Source organism: Aphelocoma coerulescens, chromosome 3 (genome assembly GCF_041296385.1).
Source record: "Aphelocoma coerulescens isolate FSJ_1873_10779 chromosome 3, UR_Acoe_1.0, whole genome shotgun sequence".
NCBI classification, from domain to species: domain Eukaryota; kingdom Metazoa; phylum Chordata; class Aves; order Passeriformes; family Corvidae; genus Aphelocoma; species Aphelocoma coerulescens.
In genome coordinates this window covers 90,313,029-90,322,837 of record NC_091016.1, presented here as the reverse complement: position 1 = coordinate 90,322,837, position 9,809 = coordinate 90,313,029, and positions in this window count along the sequence as shown.

The window sequence follows — 9,809 nt, the reverse complement described above, 5'->3', positions numbered from 1 at the left end:
CAAAAGGGACCTACTGTGCTACCAAACTCTTGCTGCTTGTCGGGATTTTGGGCTCAGACCTGGCCTTCATAAACAGTGGACAGATGCTTCCAAGGATGTGGCCACTGACAATTCAAGTTTTATACATTTTGCTCTGCATCTACATGGAGGATGTATGATGCCATTTTTAATAACAGTGAGCTGAAACAGTAAACTCTTATAACCAAACGCTGCATCACATTCTCCTCTCATTCACAATGCTCAGTGTTGAAGGGAAATTTGACCCATCGCATAGTATACGTATTTACTTGTTATAGAACATTATACACTAGACATTTTTGACCCGTAAATTTCTCTCACAAAGAAATAAAAAGGAAGCCAATACTCAAAAGGGAAAGTAGCTTTGTCAGTGTTCAATTTACTGCTCAATTTACTTCCTTGCTTGCCAATTAACCTGGTACAACAGTGATCAGTGATCCAATAATGCTGCTCATTCAACTGATGTGCTTGAGTCCTTCACTTCTTGAAACTGCTTTTTCCTTACCAGTTCAAATTAGATAAAATCAGGCATCTGTGTGAAAACAGTGTTCACAAGCTTAAAAAACCCCACAAAAACAGCTGCCACTAATTGCATTTCACTATTTCAAATCAGTTTCCAACTTCATTTCATTCTTTCCTGCCTATCTTGGATTATCTCTAAGTGAGAGAGAATTCCACTTTTTAATTTTTTAAATTGTGCTCATTTTGGATTTCCACCTCATTTTCTACTCTAATACCAAACACCTACAATTATATTAAATTAAATTAAATAATGCCCAACCATTGCTATATAATGAGGAACTTTTGTTGCTGCTTAAGAGAAGCCACTTCAAAGTGCTAATAAGGTACCAGCTGCAAACAGAGAATGAAAGGCAAAATTACTGAAAGCAAACCAGTGTTTATAGGTCTAAGACAACACATCAAATCTGGAGCTAGCCTTGGGAAATGCTTTCGTAAGCTTTGAGTCAATGCAAACACTGAAAGAATGCCAGCCAAAAGAACAATTTTGTGACGTCCTTACAGAACAGCTCTGGGCTGCCCTGACAGCTCCTCCTGCCACGGATGCTGACTGAGGCAGAGGCCACAGGCTCTGCACCCCAGCAGCAAGCACAGGGTTTAATCTCCTAGGCACATCCTGCTCTCCAGAGGAAATTGATTTAATTTCACTGGTTTAAATGACTGCAAAAATAGCAATGATTTGATGCTATTAATCAAATTATACTAACTGGGCTGTAAATGGCTCCTATCACAAGATTCACTGTAATGACAGTATCAAATAAAAAGCAAATGATCCCTGAGAGGGATATCTGCCTGTGTGGGATCCACATCTGCTCAACACCTGGAGAAATCTGGCAGAAACTTTCTCGGTAGCTGGCTGTGGGTGACGTTTATTAGACCAGTTATTTAAGCCTACTGCTAAGCTAATGTCTTGTTGCAGCAGCACAGTCTTCTAGGGCTAATCCAAGGACAAAGCCTGGAAAAGGACAGCTATAGATGTTTCAGATAGGTCTTACCTGCAGCATTTCTTCACATACCATTTGCCAAAGAGAACATCACCACTCTACAGAAAGGGCAGAGTCTTCATACTCCAGTATGTGCAACGCACTTCCCTTCCCTTCCCTTCCCTTCCCTTCCCTTCCCTTCCCTTCCCTTCCCTTCCCTTCCCTTCCCTTCCCTTCCCTTCCCTTCCCTTCCCTTCCCTTCCCTTCCCCCCGACACGATTAAACAGCACGAATTTGAAACACTGTAAGTATTGGAAAGAACTTAGGAAATGCCATGCTTCATTATGTCCCTATTCCAGCCTTTTTTAAACACTCAAGGTGGAGCCAGGGCTGTAAGCACAGCCTGTTTGCCAAACCTGTGCTGGCCCTCATGCTCATCTCTTGCCACAGCTGTCAGAGCCCACATACAGAGCCAGAATTACACAGTCTTGGGACAGAGGGGTGCAGCCACCTACTTTTCAAGGCCACAACGTAGCTTTCTTTGTTTAATTTTTGTTTAATTTGTTTAATTAAGACTAGGCTTCCAAGTAAGTATTTTTAGACACATAAGTCACATTTCTAGATCCAGAAGCCAGCTCCCTCTTCCTAATTTGAAAGCAAAATCTTTAAATTTTTAGGCTTGTCTGGCAACATCACTGTGGAACCTCATAGAAACATGATAAAGATACAGCTCAGAGATACAAGACTGGTGAGAAACAAGGTTGCCTATGAAGCAGATAATTGCTTAAATAAGGAAGACTCACAGCCTTTCTTAAAAAGATTTGACTGTGTTTTTTTCTACTACCTATTGCCTGTGTGCATGGAAAAAATTGGTTTGGTTTGGTTTTTATTTTAGTGAGATTCCAATGTGATCTCTTAGCAGAGGGATTTTTAGGCAGCTCCACCAATTACAGTATTAGGATTTCAGCAGATAATACTACATGCCCTGGGGCAATACAAAGGCAGTAGTGATGGTGATGATGATCAACCTTCTACTGATGGGACTGGTTTTTGAAAAAAAAACCCAACAAAAAACAATCCAGGTATTCTGGCCATTAATACCCACAAAACTTTACATGATAGCAGAGCAGTTCAGGGCTGTGTCCTGCCTCTCGTTATTGCCCCTTTCATATTCACAGCATGGTTCTTTTCCTTGCACAGGTTTCTTTCCCTTGCTACCTGTGTCACATACACATGCCATGAATGAGTGCAACTAGCAAGGAAAAGAGACCTGTGCTCTCAATCTGTTAATGCAACCACCATCCTTATCAGAGAGGCATCAAAAACTCTTCCTTCTGCCATTTCCAGCTACTTGCATCATTACATTTATTGGGAGACACCCCCAGATGGGCACATTCATCACCCTGCAAGCAACTTGCTGCTGACCCCCAAGTGCACAGCTGGGCTTCTCACACCAAATGCACAGCTCCAGATGCTTCTGTAGTGGGGGCCACCTCAAGCCTGCAATCCAGAGAAACAAGACATACACAGCAGTGGAGTTGTAAGTGTGATACTCAAACACAAGAGGAGCTGATGATGCTGTCACAGCCTGTGAGACCCTGATCTTGTGCCCATGCACTGCTGTGTCCTGTCTCCTCCCTCACCTCTCCCATCACTCTCCAGAGACCTGTAGCTGCTTCTTGTTTCTGTCTCTCCTGCCAGGTGCATGAGCAAGCCACACACAGGAGAAACAGAGTTTGAGGATCCTGCATTTGAAGCTCTGAGGAGGATGAGTAGTCCCATCTCCTCCAGAGCCACTCTGCCCTGCTATCTCTGTAGTGTGCTGAATTCTCCTGGGACAATTCTTGATGCAGAAAGAAATACAACCAGATGAAAAGCAGGATGTGGAGAGACAGTCAGCCCACAGCTTCCCTCTTCCTTCCCAAATTTCTTCCATTTCTATAAAGATTTAGCAGTGCACTGAGTCTTATTGTCACAAAGAGCCCAACAGTAATGCTCTATACTGATACTATTTAAACAATCAAATTTCTCCCTTTTAAAAATTTTTAGAATTACTTCATTTTAGAATTTTTATTTCTGTTCTTCTTTTACTTTTTTCCAAAATGGCTATACACTATGAACCAATGTATGTTGAAACTACAGCCCTTCAGGAAGGTCTCTGAGAGCACAGAGGGGCACAGGATGACCATGGCTCAACAGTTCAATCCTGCTGGGGAAGGCAATGTGCCACAGTTGAACAGAGTGCAGTGATTGAACCAAGATTGAACTGATACCTAGAAAAGTTGATTGGGAAGTAAAGTTTGAAGACAGAGACTCCCCAAATACCATCACTGCTATTGCAAAGAACAGAGAGGGTATCCCCGCGGACAGAAGAAATAACAGTTCAACATGCAGCAAGGAGTTGTCAGGTAATAGAGCAAAAAAACCCCAGCAGCTCTCTCAGGATGAAGGTGATGATGTTCTTCAGTGGTGTTTGGAAAGGCTGTGGAATGATGGAGCTATTCTAGAAAAATCTGCTTTGTATTACCCAATTTTGGTTTTAGAGCAGGGGAATAGAGTAGATATATGTGATTTCTATCTTATCATTCTGCCTAGCAGTCTTAAAGTGGAAACTTCATGTGCTCTGAATGCATTGCCTTTGCAGTGGAATGCAGAAAGCTGTGTTGGTCTCACTTATCTGTAGCAGAAAGCCAAATTTTAAATGAAACAGTATGCATAGTTATACTGATCTTTTATATTGGCAATAAAATGCTTTGGCTAAGAGAAGAATATTGTATTTAATACTAGAGCCTGTCCCAGGAAAGCACAGATTGGATCAGCTTAGCTCTTTAGTTTGGCTAGGCAAAAATTATTTCATTTCAGTTGTGTCTCTCCTCCATCTCTGACAGATCTATCAAAATACGGATTTACAGTTCAAGTTTCCAGCCACTGTAAGTTCAGTTTCGAATGGAAAAGCACGGCTGGCATGCTGAACTCTGTTACTAGAAAAATAATATTCTCAAAGCCTGCCAGCTATTTTAAAGGTCATTAAATGACAGAAGCACATCATGACAGGCTCTTCATGCAAACTGTGCTGAACTGGGTTGTAATTACTTCATACACGAGACCAACTACTTCGTTATAAGACTTCCAGAGCAACCACTTGTAACACTACAGTGGTGTCAAGTTAAATTTGTTAAAATATAAGTTAGGACTATTCCTGTGTTAGCCTCAAAGGGGTAAAGGTACAGCAAAGACAGCATTGCTGCTTTGAGATGGGAGATTTTCCTTGCTAATGGCAGAAGCAGTCCATGGGATACAGCCTGGCTTAGGTGTCACTGTTTCCAGGGCTTGCAACTCTTCTGCAGTTCCCTGTTTCTCTAAAATAAGCAGTTGAATGGAATATAGATGATTTGCCCCTTTCTCAGTACATGCTCCTCATTTAAAGAGAGATGGAGGTTGTTAGTGACATGTTTGCAAATTCTTGGAGGTATTTCTAAAAGCTGTTATAAGCACAAACCACCAAATCCAGCCTTCAACACCTGCTGGGGAAAAAAAAAAAGCTGTCTGAAAAATCCACAAGCCAGGCTAAATGACGGAGTAGGATTAGAGTCAATCTTGATGATCAGTCATGAAGCCAAATGTCTAAAGAAGCAAAATGTTTTAACAGATACATAAGCCACTTTATTACAATAAATAATTTCCAGGATTCTAAAATCCCAGGGAAATCAATCCTAGATGCAAAATACTGTATTTTGGGTGGACAGAACAGTGTAGCACTTCTCTAAATTACATTTTCCTTCACTGAATGTATATGTGCAAGACATATATATCAAGACCTAATATTACATCTTAGTAATCATCAAGAATGTAATCTGTCAGGCTGCATTTTAAAACCTCCAGAAAAACACTCTCCACTTAGGAGTCACAAGGTGCACTTTTTTTAGACAACTGAAAATACTGGAAAAACCAGGTAGGCTTAAGTGTACGTGGACACAAATTTTACCTGTCCTCCATAACATGGTTAAAGAGCTACTCACGAGAGATAGGTTTATTTAGTATCTGAGACTGTGTATGGAGCATTAGAGAATTATACACACACATGTTCGTTTTATAATTACTACTTACAGTCCTAAAAAATAGCTGAGCATTTAAATAGAAAAGTCTGCTTATTGTCACTATGTAATCTTTTTATGCTACTTTGAAAAAAAACAGTATTTTTTGTATGGTCTCAGTTAATCAATGAGAGTCAACTCACTTGTCTGTACAAGGACTATGGTAACAAAGTGTTTTCATGGGCATATTTTGGATTTTATAATATAAAGTTCAAAAGAGAAAAGAAAATTATCCAAATAACTAGCCTAATTTAATTTCACAAAAGTTTAGGAAGATGCTTAAAAACTGTCCATGCACGAACTCAGATGCACTGCTGGGTGATGTGTATACAACTGGAGTTAATGGAGTTTTATGTCAATTCAAAATTAGGTTCAGTGTGCTGAATGCTGCCTTGCCTCTCTCCCTGTTGGGGCCTCGACCATGCTTTACAGAGTAAAATATTTCAGCCATCCTAAAGGAATCACAGGCAGTCAAATATTTTGAGAGAGAAGTGCATTTCCAGCACAATTTGCCTTGGAGCCAAAGGTTCTTTAAGCAAATTCTATGCAAGCAAATCTTGAAGAAAACAAAAAGAGGCAAGCAGCTGGATTTCCATCAAAACCATTTCTGAAATGAGAGTGACAGGAAAGTAATTTGTGCACAACACCGCAAACTTTCACAAAGAGAACTGCAATACTTGGGACCCAGGCAGCAAGGAAAAGTCACCAGCTACCTGCAATCTTAAATGTATTTAATTATCTATATTTATTTGTATAATTAAATACATATTCAAAATCAGGACAGCTCAAGTCCTGCAAAACACAGAGCTGGGAAAGCTCAGTGTGTCTGTTCACCCCTGTGCAGCAGGGATGCTTGACAAGGTGCTGGATACTGTCAGGATGGGATGGAGGTGAGCTGGGAAATGGGGATTTCAATACACTGCTGGAACCATCTCTTTTCAAGCACAAAGCGGATGATGTGCTCTATCTCCCAAAGGCATGTCCACAGAAATAATTCCTAAACCAAAATCTCAAAGTGGCTGCAGCCTTGTGAATTTTGTGCAAAGGCAGATTCAAAGATGCTGTATTACCTAAGCCAGAATTTGTATAGTAAGATAATCTTATTTATGCAGTATGCTGGTCTCAGTATTATTATTTTTCCCTCTCTTTCTTACTTTGTTAAAAACTTAGTTTTTCCATGTTTCAAAAGAGAAGTAGTCTATTTTCTCTCTTGATGTTTTTCAAAATAAATTCAATACTGCTCTTTCAGTTGGCTGGAGACAGTGTGGGATTATTCCAGATTGATCAACCCAGACTGACAGGGTGTAATTACAGACTCATCGTAGACACATAAGGCATAATCTTAAAATTATCTTCAGAATTTAACTTGTCCTACTCTTGCATCTCAGTAGCATTTTAAAAAATCCCTTTTATTTATATGCAGACACAGAGTATGGAAGGCTACTTCTTTTAAAGCTCAGTGTCTGCTTGGAGCTGTAAATTGTTCTTGTATGCAAAATCTTTTTGCTGACATTTAATACCCACACTGCAGGCCTGCAGCAGCTTACAAGGTTGAGGGCACAGAGCTGCCCCCTCCCTGGGGTCACCCTGTACCCACAATGTTCCTGTGCCCACTGTCTTCCTCAATTACAGACAACCTGCAGCCCCAAGAGCAAGAACACAGCATCTATCCCCCACACCACTCCCTAGTGCCTCCATCCTGGCCCTCTTCTCCTTCCCCTCCTTAATGCAATACTATCCCCTCTCCCACACAGTCAGCCTCTTTCCAGGCCTGGATAGGCAAAAGTACAGACAAGGACCATGGAAAGGTGATGTTCTTGACAGGGCAGAGGAGGATCCCTCCTACCCTGTGTCGCCAAGATCCCATCAGTCCCTGCATACTTTCATGGGCAACAACTAACCTGTCTCCAACTACCAATTTAAGTCTGAAAAATTGGCTCAGATTTTGCAGGACGTGTCTTCACTGGTGCAGTAAGAGGTATGAAATCTCTGCTTCCAACAGAGTGGGAGAGTGCTTTGGCAGGACCTGCAGGACCTCTTAAAAAGATGGCTACTTTAGGGTTTTAGGATATTGAGGAAAATGGAAAAATCTCTTCCATCATAATAAACTAGATTTTGAAAATATAGCTCAAACTTCACCATGTTTGAATGGGCATTTGAATGTAGGTGATTTACAGTGCTGTGCAGGGTGGACATTCACCAACCCTTTCACAGGTTCTCCAACATCAGAGAAGATGTTTGCTCTCTTTAGTCCTTGCAGTGGATGTCACACCCATACACACATTTCTTCACTTGTTTCAGTTTCTGTTTCTGGTCTACCACCTTTGGTAACTCCCAAAGGCTACTATTCTTACGCCTCTAATTGCAGGCAGAGATGTCTTGGGAAATGAAACAAGCATCGGGCTTCTGCTGCCCACACCACTTGCACAGTTTAATTAAGGGAAAGGGAAGAGGTGGTTAAGCTTTAGGAGCCAAGATCTGGAGCAGAAAAAATAGCAGTGCTGTCTGCTTTAAAATATGTATAGCCTCTCTCCTTCTGTAGTCCTATCTCTGAAATTCTTATTTCAACCCTTCATTATCACCCAGTGTCTGCCACTTCCCACACTGCTCACAGCACTAGCAGTATATAACACATGGAAAAAAGATTTTCTACTTTAATAAAATTTCTGATATATTTCAGGTCCTGGAAGATCTGAATCACTAACTCAGTGTATTATCTTTGTGTCACTGCCACTACTCCTACCACAGCAAGTTTCAGTTGGCTTGTCGAGGCATTAAGAATTACTGTGATTTTTTTTTCTCCCCCATGCAGAGCAAGTTACTTGAGCATGCAGCTCTTTTTCTGAGATGTCTGATGGGGAAGGGGGGCAGGAGCAAATGTTCATGCCACAAAGACATAACTGTCAGCTGTGGCTACAGGACATTTAATGAACTAGATGCTGTCTGCCCCCAGTAAGTAGTACCTCATAATACCGAAGTCTCAAGTACATTTACAAAGCAAATCTTCCTTTCTTTCCCTCTCTTTTCCCCCCACCCCAAAACAGCTTTTGCTCTTGACTTTCCTGCTTTTTTTTAGGGCAAGTCGCTAGCCTTTGCAGCTGCCTTACCAAGTCTTAGGAATGGAAGTTCAGGTAGCAGCCTGACTGTGCAACCAGCCTGAAAGGCTAAGGTGGTTCCCAAGATCTTAGAAGACAACAATTCAGCTCTCACCATCCAAGCTTTCATCTGTGGAAACACCAGCATCAATTCAGAGGCCATCAACTCAAGCTACAGTACATTTACAGCTAAAATTTTCAAATAAAGCCAATTAAAATTAATGAACAAATGAACAAAGAAGAGGAGTAGGAGGCAATTTTAACTCCAAACATTCAAAAAAATGAGTCAGTTCTGCAGAATGAGTTGGATTTTTTTTCCAAACCTTTGCAATAAGCTGAATTCAGGTTCTCCAGGTGTTTACCACTCCTTAAGGCACTTAGGTGAGCTTAAGGGTGAGCTACAAATCCTTATGTGGCCAGAGGTGCCCACTTTTAAAGAAGCCAGCAACAGGACAGCAAGAACTTGGATAAGGGACTTATCAGGTGTCTGAAATCTGTCCTCCCCCCATGAAAAATGCAGGGAAAGGAGACAGTTTCTTCTCTCCACAGATGGGAGCACTCCTTCCCACCCACTCTTCCCTACAGCTCGTATTGAAAAGTGGTTAGTCATAGCAGGACACAGACACGTTCGTGCCTGGGTGATGAAACTCAGATGATAACAAGAACATGTTCTTGTCTGCAGGCCAGGAGAAAACCACGTGGTTCCATTGCAAGCCAGATTTTATAATGCCTTTGTGCCAGGGAGAGAAAGTCATTTTTATTTAGCCTTAGTCAGCATTTGGGGAAATACACGGGTTTTACTTCCCACAGTAAACAAGCTTCTAGATGCTCTCCACCAAGCTTCCTTTTTGTCCAGGCTTCTATTTGTTTACAGAATAACCAATCACACACCCCCTCCACACCACACACAGGAACAGCTGTTGGCCATGAGATCTAGACAAAACTAACCAAAATCAGGACCAAGGGCTGTGGACACGGATGAAGTTAATGCAGAAAGTCAATTACTCTGCAGCAGGGGCACGTACCTGGCAAGGAGAAAACCCTCACCCTGAGGTCTGGCCCCTTGAAACACGTGGCATTGCAAACATTCATTTGCAATTTAGTGAGTAGTAGCTCATTATCTCAATTTGAGTAAGACACTAATGAACTGGTCTAAATGT